The following is a 7755-nucleotide window of genomic DNA, read 5'->3' on the forward strand; positions in this document are numbered from 1 at the left end:
CCCCCGGCGGGCGGGAATTGATTTTAGATTTCTCTTTTATGTCGGGTCTGGTTTCTGGTGATTAAATTTCTCTCTTATGTGGACTGAACCTACGGATAACTGATTAATAACATGCCACTTGGCGCCAACACGGGGTCTCGAGGCCTTTAATCGGCAAGATGCACAAGAGAACAGAGAGAAACACAGAGCAGGACAAACTCCACCAACTATTTTAGCCTGCTGTTCTTTGCCTCGGCGGAGTTTTTTTTTTTCATCTATTCAGTATTTCCTGCTAAACTCGTAAACTTTATTTGATTTACAGCTATTTCATGAACCTGCTTAAACTAACATGTGTTCCGTCTTGTCCAACTGAATCATAAAAAACAATCTTGGATCCAAACGAGGTTTTTTTTTTTTTTTTTTTTTTTTTTTTTTTTTTTTTTTTTTTTTTTTAAGAAACGAGTTATTAATGACAGAAAATAGGCATTGTCTCGAACGGCGGCTGCTCCGGCCTCCGGGGGCCGGCAGCCGAAGGGGGGAACCGGGCTCGGAGCGGCAGGTAGCGCCCGGGCTCTCGGCTCCATCGAGGGAGGGCTTTGCGCAGAGATTTGAGCGCTTTTCTTTATTTTTTAATTATTATTATTATTATTCAAAAACATAAAATATTTATTATTTGGAAATGAACGGTTTCCAAGCGCATGGTACCCAAAAAGTGCTCGCAAGGGCTGCGCTGGCAGCCTGCAGATGCACGGGCGAGCAAGCAAAGGCACCCGTCTGCCTCCAAAAAATAGCTGCCGGGCACGAAAGGAGCTGCTAATATTGTCTCAAATACGGGAAAACGTCCTTTTTTTGGGGGTGTGCACAGCCACCACTACACCTAGACCGAAACAGACAAGCACGTGCCCAGCTTGAACGCTTAATATAGCTGAAACAGGTATAAATATATGGCTATGTACATTATATATATATATATATAACGTATATATGGGGAGCGCGCATGTGTGTGCACGAAATCGGCTTCACCCAGCCCAGTGCCACCCCGAGTGGCTCTTTGCACCCAAAATCTCAGCCCCATATCTGTGGGGAGAAAAACCCCACTGGGGACAGCGACCTGCAGCCCTCAGCCCCCAGCCCCCAAACCCATTTCGGTGCCGCAGCGCAGGGCCCTGAGATCTACAGATCGCGGCCTCATCCAGCCCTTGCACAAGGGGCAAGGCTGTGGGTGGGGGAGGAAAGGTTCGTTTTTTCCTGCTGCCTTCATTCTGTGAATATTTCACCATCTTATTATTATTATGCGCCCAATGTTAGATGGAGAGCACCACCACCGCCACCAAACCGTCCCATTTAGGAGCCGTTTGGGTAACACATAGGAGCTGTATTTTCACCGCGAGGACAACGCGGATTTGGGGGATGCCCGTGCCGGGGCCCGGCGGTTCCCAGCCGCTGTCCCTGGGATGGGAGTGGGGTTGGGGACCGCAGCCGCCTTTCTGGGTGCTGGGGATGGGATCCGGACCCTAAAACGCGTGGTGGTCCCGTTAATATCAAGGATGCCTTCAGCCAGGCTTGGCCGCGCTTTCAGTCTGTTATTTAGGGCAGGGGAAAGAAATGGGACGGGGACAGGGAAAATGAGGGGAAACGGGGAAAGGGAGAAAGAAGGCGAGAGGGAATGGAAAGGGGGAGAGGGGGAAAGAATAAAAAAGTGTTGGGAAGTAATGGAGAGAGAATGCGGGGCGAGGGCGCTGCGCCGTGCCCCGGGTGCTGTCCCCGCTCTCGTCCCTTGTCCCCACCAGAGGCCGGGGCCGTGCTGGGGCACAGGAGACGGATGAAGCTAGCAGGTGGCCCTGGGGTGGCCTCGGGCCCCTCTCCCCAGCTCCCCCGCCAAGGTCATTGCAAGATCACTTTCAGCGAAAGGCACGGGACGCTGAAGGCTTTCCCCCTCTTGCCCCTTTAGCTTTCTTCCCAGGGCGAGAGCGAGGCCTTATCTTCTTTTATTTTCTCCTTCGGCCCGAGATAAAGCCCTGATTGACACCCTGTTTGGCGATGGCAGATTAGCGTTTCTATTCTGGCATCAATAACGCGCCTCGCTCCGCTCCATCGGGACGCATTGATTGGGGCGGGGAGGGGGATGCTGAGCACCCCGTGCCAAAAAGTCACTCCCGGGCTGGCTCCCTGAAAAGGGGGAACGTGAAAAAAAGCTCATTCCCCTTTCCCTGGGCGGCACTGTGAGAGCAGGAAAATCTGGGGAGGGGGCCGAACCCCGGGCGCCCCCCGGGCTGCAGTTAAAATGCCTTTTTGGAGGCAGGGAGGGCTGGGAGAATGGGTTCCTCTTGCTCCGGGGATGCTCCTATCCTGATTTTGGAACCCCTTCACCCATTCCCCGGTTGCCAGCTGGGACCTGCAGGGTGGAAAAAGGGGGAAAAAAGGACTTTCCATCCCATGGGCACGCGTGGGAGGCAGCGCTGGTGCCTGCGCAACGCCGCGTTTTGCAGCCCTGCCTCTGCCCCGCTGGTTATTTTTCATTTTCGTCAGTGTTTTAAAGCCTGGACTTTTCCTCGGAAATTAATGGGCTGGGGGAGGGGGTGTTTTTTAATTGCAAACTTTTTTTTTTTTTTTTTTTTTTAAGTAGTAAGAAGGGCGGGAAGAAAGACCCGAAACCACAAACTTTCAAAGAAAAATGCTGTTCACCTGTAATAACGAAAAATCAAATAAAAAGCTCGACCCAGGTATCGAACCCGAAGGATCTTCTAAACGTAGAAATTCTGGGCCACCGAATATATGGTTTTGCAGTGGAAATAGCGACACGATGAGAACTGTGTTTGCTTTACCTTGAGACAAACATCTTTCTGACAAACCCTCAAATCAATAGAGCGAGCCACTGCCCCCCCCCCAAATAGTAAAAAAAAAGTGAATGGACCGAAGTAGTTCGAGAGAGGATGATTATTTTAAATACTTGTTTTCTCCCAGATGCGTATTTCGCCAAAGCGGGTATGCGGCCAAAAAAAAAACTGAGTTAGAAATAAAAGAGGGGAGAATTGGTCGGAGAGAAGTAAATTACTTAAAAATGGAGAAAAATATATTCTTGTTATGGGGAAGCTGGAGAAGAAAAAAAAAAAAAAAAAAAAAAAGAGTTAGAGAGCCAAAAATGCCCCAGTATATAGGTTTTATAAGCTCCAAGGCGGTCAGCGGCGCGCTGCCCCGGCCTTGGGCAGGGGCGCTCCCGGAGAGCTGCGGGCGAAAGGCTCCGGGTTGTGGTGCGGTCCCAAAAAGCGGCTTTAAAGGCAGCGAGCAGGGCTGGGGGGGGGGGGGGCGAGTTCATGCTCGGCACTATTTCTTACTGCTGACACCTCGACCCCACTGCAAGCCTGCACCCCGGCCGTGCCCCTCTGCCGCCTCCTCTCCAGGGTAAAACCCACCAGGAGAAACCTCAAGCCCCCCCCCCCACACCCCGCCACCCTCTGAAGGCGGCGAGGAGGCAGGGGGGGCTCCTCCAGGCTCTAGCCATGCTACCCCCAAAAGCGGGGACTCCCCGAGATCTGCGACCCCGGGGCGCGGGGAGGCCTGGCCCGGGTTGAGGGGGCCTGATCCTGCGCGGTGAAGAGGAGCTGAGCGAGCCGGGGGGGCTGCGAGGGCTCCCCCGCCCGGCCACTGAACCCCAGCCCACGCAGGTAAGTGCCCCCGGGGGGGTGATGCTCGGGGGTTTTAGCGAGTGCGGGAATCTATAGCGCCTATAGAGCGGTGTATAGGCGGTGCGCGCACATCCATCCTCTCCCCTGCCTTTTTTTTTTTTTTCCTTTTTTTCCGGGGGGGGGGGGGGGTGGGGTGTGTGCACGGCTTTGCACGCACTCTGGGGAGCGAGCAGCGGGATCCAAGAGGGTGGAAGCGGATTTCTGCTTGTGCTCTCCCAAAATGCGTGTGGGAAATATAGGTGGGAATGGAAAGAGTCCCGCGTGGGTAGCGGCGGGGGGCACGGGGGGCTTGCACACGCGGAAATGCTGCTGTGTGCGTGTGCACGGTGGCCTCGTTATTTGCACGTGTGTCTTGGCGACGCGCGTGTCTGGGCATCCATACAGCTCTTATATTCTCTCTCACCGATGTATTTCTGCACGCGTGTGCGTCCCACGTGCAGCCTCCATGTATAAAATTTGCATCATTTCTTTATCGAGGACACGGCCCCGTGCCTGCGTGGTTTATTTTTTTGGCAGGCCGCGCGTCTGTTCGCCCCCGGGCGTGCGCGCACACCTCTGGATCACGTATACATATATATATGTATATATAGGCTCCTATATGCTGCCGCTCTGCTCCGAATGCTTGGGTTTGGCCCGTATAGGGCCGCGTTTGCCAGCCCCAAAGCAGCAGGGCAGGCATTGCAAAGGGCACGATCGTCCCCAGGCTGCCGGTGGGGGGGGGATTCACCCTCCCCACCCAGCTCATTTGTTCGGGTGCCCCAGTTGAGGGCCGTGCAGGGCAAATTGGGGCCGGGTGTATGTGTGTGGGGGGGGGTTCTCCTCGCCGACCCCCTTTTTTGCCATCCTCTCTGCTGCTTTTTGCCAGGGCCTGCTTCGCGAGGACTCCCGGCTCTCGGCAGGGCTGGGGGGGTGGCTTTTTGGGAACACTTACCCGGTGTCCAGATCCTGCAGAAACTTCTCGCTCTTCCTTAGGTGATGCTCTTTATTTTCTCTCTCCCTGTTTCTCCTCCTCCTCTTCCTCCTCCTCCTCCTCTCTCTTTATTTTTTATTTTATTTTTTTCTGTTGGAGGAAAGAACGTTTTAAGCATCCTTGGTGAAACGTTTGCCGCAAGCTGCCGCGAGTGCATCGCAAAAATCCCCGCAGGTTCATAGGAAAGGCGCTGGGACGCGGGGAGCGCCGCGGCTCCTCTGCAGCCACTGGCTGCGCTGGAGGGATTTGGGGGTTTGGGGCTTTTTTTTTTTTTTTTTTTTTTTTTTTTTTTTCTTTCTCCCCCCTCTATATAGTGTTTTTAAAAAACACCTCTTTTTATTTAATTTTTTTTTTTTTTTTTTTTTTTTTTTTTTTAATCACAGCAAATAATTGGTTCCCGAAGCACGCTTGAATCTGTGCAAATAACCAGGTTATCATTTACTATATATAGCCCAGAGTGTTTGCTTCCAGAGGCGCCTGAACATTCATTTGACAAGTTTCCTGCTCGCTCTAATAGCGATTTTTTTTTTTTTCCTTAAAAATTAAGCTGAATAATGCCAATACCGTTGGATTAACCGGGCTGCTCCTGATGAAGCGGGAGCTTTGCTACCGGTTTCCACTTTTTCCGCCCCAAGAAGAAGTGGGTTTTTCCTGGAGTTTCCAGCGACTCCGTGCCTGCTTAGGTCATACACACACATATATAACACGCACTCCGTCACACCCACATGGACACATGTGCGTGCATTGTGTCTTATATATTCATGTCTATACGTGCACTCGCATCTATATGGGGAGGGTGCACACGCAGAGGGGCTCGGCCAGCCTCGGCGTACATTGCGTTTCTTTGGGAAAAAAAAGGAAAGAAAAAAAAAAAGAAAAAAAAGAAGAAAAAAAAAACAACAGGAATCTCACTGATAGAGCTTTAAAAGAGGAGAATAATACAAATTAACCTTCCATTACTGCTGCAGTCAACCATGACAGAATAGGCCAGTTGCGTGGTTGGTGACGTCTCCGTGTCCTATAGGAGCAAAGCTCGTGAGATAGCAGCTATCGCCTTGAACTCTCTTTATTTTATTGGAGTATGGCTGGTAATAAACAGTAATATTTAATTTGTCTGAGACCACAAATCGGCTTCTAGCTGGAAGGCTCCTTCGCCTTGACATTACGGTCCTAGAGAGGAGCCTGGACTTGCGGTCCTTTTCCCAGCGTTTTTTTTTTTTTTTTTTTTTTTCTCTCCTTCTTCACCCCCCCCAACCTGCAGACGGAAATAAATTCGATTTATTTGCATCGTTTTCAACTTGTCTTCAAGGTGTTTGAGAGCTAGTGTGGCATTGGAGAGGTGAGTGCTCGCTTTGCGCTAGCAGTGCTTTCAGGCAGCGGGCAGCAGCCGTGCTCCTGCAAACTTCGAGATTTTCACTTTTCGCTTTCTTTCTGGCGAGGGGAGGGAAGGTGATGATCACTCTCGCTCCCAGCTGCGGGCAACCTTTTTCCCTCGCTGCTCGGATTTATTTTTTAAGGAGGAAAAAAAATAAATCTCGGGCTCGCTGGCTATTTGGGGAACCTTCCCCCAGCAGCCGTTGCTTCCCCCTCGGCCCGGCTTTCCCCCAGCCTGGACGGGAGCTACTACTTTTCTTGTTTTCCCCCCAATTTGCGCCTTTTCGAGGGGCGGCCAGGCAATGGAAGGGCTCCTCCAGCCCTCGCCGTGCCCGCACCCTGGCCGGGGCTAGGGGCTGCGGCATCCGCGGGGGAAGACCCGCCCGGTTTGCTCCCTCGTTTGTTTGTGTTTGGAAGGGCTCCACGGCTCGTTTCCCTCTAAAAATAATGAAATATGGGACTAGCTTTGTTCTGTTTGTTTAAGTAGCGTTCGCTGGCTAATTCTCTGTGGCTACAAGTGCAGTTATTTTATTATTCTGATTTGCAACCGTTTAGCGTGCGCTGGGTCTCCTCGAGTCGCTGTGGAACTGGCGTGTGCCCCGGGGAGGGTTTGGGAGATGCCAAATTTACACCCACACACGCCCCTTCCACCCCCCCCCCCCCCCGGAGCCACTCACCCCCGCGGACTTTTCGCCCGGTGCCTTTTTTTATTTTTATTTTTTGCTCACCTCCAACTTTTCGGGGGGCTGCGGCGTTATCGCGCCCTGCGAGGGCCCGGAGCAAGGCTCGATTTGCTGAAACTTCGGCGATATGCACGAGAAATGTCCGAGAGGGAGAAAAGACCGAAGGTTTGGGGTTGAGGGGGGGCAAGGAGAGGGTGGGGGAAGGAGGAGGAGGGTGGGCAGAGCAGATCTAAACCATGCCATTTATTCCAAGTCTTATCAAAAATCCGACTCGCCAATCTGGTTCTCTTCAGACTGCAGAATGCGACAGGGAGGCTGTTTACCCTGCGCTGACCTATTCAACTTTACCCTCAAAATAATACATTAAAAAAAAAGAGAGCGAGGAGGGAGAGAAGGAAGATGCAGATAAAGCCACATCCCCGCTCCTCGCTGACGGCTTGATTATTTGAGCACAGCGGAGGCTCCGGGGGCTGCGGCCCTCGGCCGGGCAGCGGGGCGAGGAAGAGGATGGAGAGGGGCTCAAGAGGGTGGAAAGCTCAACGGGTCCCTCCTCGGCTGTGTTTTAGCCCCACTTCTCCGTGTTTCATCCCTTTGGCTAGGTTAGGAGAGTCCTTTCAGAGGGGCTCTCTCCCCCATACACATAAAAAAAATATAATAATATTCTTTTAAAAAAGGCCTCTGTGAGCAAAGCTGGAAATGGGTGCAAATCCACACCTCCAGGCCGACTTTGAGGGCAGGGGTGGCCGGGGGTGGTGTGAGGTTAGCGGAGCCAGCGATTTATTTAAAGGGGTGAGGGAGGAGAAGGAGGGTGGATGGTTGGGGGGTGGGGGTGTAGGGGGGGAATATTCCCAGGCGCTGAATTTTCTCTTTGGTTCGGAGAGATGGATGGAGGAGGGAGGGAGGGAGGGAGAGGAGGTAAGACAGAGGGGGAGGGCTGCTGGGGAGTTTGGCGATTGTCTTTGTGCCTTGTTCTTGTTTGCCGGCCAGAAAAATAGGCTGGAAAAAAGGAGCTTTGAGGGGGAGGGGGCGGGAGGGAGGGCTTGGGGGGGGGGGGGGGGGGGGG

The 7755-nt window shown here is 52.6% G+C and overlaps 1 protein-coding gene across 4 annotated transcripts in view; it reads left to right on the plus strand.

Annotated features, from left to right (window-relative positions):
* The window catches only part of TBX5 (T-box transcription factor 5), a 127335-nt gene that overhangs the window by 81931 nt on the left and 37649 nt on the right, over positions 1 to 7755 (plus strand). The gene's annotated exons all lie outside the window — the stretch shown is intronic.

The sequence above is a fragment of the Oxyura jamaicensis genome, chromosome 15 (assembly GCF_011077185.1).
Source record: "Oxyura jamaicensis isolate SHBP4307 breed ruddy duck chromosome 15, BPBGC_Ojam_1.0, whole genome shotgun sequence".
NCBI classification, from domain to species: domain Eukaryota; kingdom Metazoa; phylum Chordata; class Aves; order Anseriformes; family Anatidae; genus Oxyura; species Oxyura jamaicensis.